Source organism: Babylonia areolata, chromosome 2 (assembly GCF_041734735.1).
Source record: "Babylonia areolata isolate BAREFJ2019XMU chromosome 2, ASM4173473v1, whole genome shotgun sequence".
Lineage (NCBI taxonomy): Eukaryota > Metazoa > Mollusca > Gastropoda > Neogastropoda > Buccinidae > Babylonia > Babylonia areolata.
In genome coordinates, this window is record NC_134877.1 from 1,523,620 (window position 1) to 1,525,669 (window position 2,050).

A 2,050-nucleotide genomic window follows, 5' to 3' on the forward strand; every position below is an offset into this window, starting at 1 on the left:
TCAGGGAACAGTGCAGGGGGGACTCTCTAAGACCATCCTTCAGGGAACAGTGCAGGGGGGACTCTCCAGGACCTTCCTTCAGGGAACAGTGCAGGGGGGACTCTCTAAGATCATCCTTCAGGGAACAGTGCAGGGGGGACTCTCCAGGACCATCCTTCAGGGAACAGTGCAGGGGGGACTCTCTAAGACCATCCTCCAGGGAACAGTGCAGGGGGGACTCTCTAAGACCATCCTCCAGGGAACAGTGCAGGGGGGACTCTCTAAGACCATCCTTCAGGGAACAGTGCAGGGGGGACTCTCTAAGACCATCCTTCAGGGAACAGTGCAGGGGGGACTCTCTAAGACCATCCTTCAGAGAACAGTGCAGGGGGGACTCTCCAGGACCATCCTCCAGGGAACAGTGCAGGGGGGGACTCTCCAGGACCATCCTTCAGGGAACAGTGCAGGGGGGACTCTCTAAGACCATCCTCCAGGGAACAGTGGGGGGGGGACTCTCTAAGACCATCCTTCAGAGAACAGTGCAGGGGGGACTCTCCAGGACCATCCTCCAGGGAACAGTGCAGGGGGGGACTCTCCAGGACCATCCTTCAGGGAACAGTGCAGGGGGGACTCTCCAGGACCTTCCTTCAGGGAACAGTGCAGAGGGGACTCTCTAAGATCATCCTTCAGGGAACAGTGCAGGGGGGACTCTCCAGGACCATCCTTCAGGGAACAGTGCAGGGGGGACTCTCTAAGACCATCCTCCAGGGAACAGTGCAGGGGGGACTCTCTAAGACCATCCTCCAGGGAACAGTGCAGGGGGGACTCTCTAAGACCATCCTTCAGGGAACAGTGCAGGGGGGACTCTCTAAGACCATCCTTCAGGGAACAGTGCAGGGGGGACTCTCTAAGACCATCCTTCAGAGAACAGTGCAGGGGGGACTCTCCAGGACCATCCTCCAGGGAACAGTGCAGGGGGGGACTCTCCAGGACCATCCTTCAGGGAACAGTGCAGGCGGGACTCTCTAAGACCATCCTCCAGGGAACAGTGGGGGGGGGGGACTCTCTAAGACCATCCTTCAGAGAACAGTGCAGGGGGGACTCTCCAGGACCATCCTCCAGGGAACAGTGCAGGGGGGGACTCTCCAGGACCATCCTTCAGGGAACAGTGCAGGGGGGACTCTCTAAGACCCTTCAGGGAACAGTGCAGGGGGGACTCTCTAAGACCATCCTCCAGGGAACAGTGCAGGGGGGACTCTCCAGGACCATCCTTCAGGGAACAGTGCAGGGGGGGACTCTCCAGGACCATCCTTCAGGGAACAGTGCAGGGGGGACTCTCTAAGACCATCCTTCAGAGAACAGTGCAGGGGGGACTCTCCAGGACCATCCTTCAGGGAACAGTGCAGGGGGGACTCTCCAGGACCATCCTTCAGGGAACAGTGCAGGGGGGACTCTCTAAGACCATCCTCCAGGGAACAGTGCAGGGGGACTCTCTAAGACCATCCTCCAGGGAACAGTGCAGGGGGGACTCTCTAAGACCATCCTCCAGGGAACAGTGCAGGGGGGACTCTCCAGGACCATCCTTCAGGGAACAGTGCAGGGGGGGACTCTCCAGGACCATCCTTCAGGGAACAGTGCAGGGGGGACTCTCTAAGACCATCCTTCAGAGAACAGTGCAGGGGGGACTCTCCAGGACCATCCTTCAGGGAACAGTGCAGGGGGGACTCTCCAGGACCATCCTTCAGGGAACAGTGCAGGGGGGACTCTCTAAGACCATCCTCCAGGGAACAGTGCAGGGGGGACTCTCTAAGACCATCCTCCAGGGAACAGTGCAGGGGGGACTCTCTAAGACCATCCTCCAGGGAACAGTGCAGGGGGGAAGGAGACGAGGCAGACAGCGAAAGACGTGGACAGACAACACCACAGAGTGGGCAGAGAGGAGCTCAGACCTCACCCCACGACCTCAGTCCAGAAATGGAGCATGTTGGTGATAGGTTCAGCAGTGCAACGACCCCACGCCCATAGGGGGTCTGAGAACCAGTGACCGTGACAGTCCTGTTTGTGGGGCTGC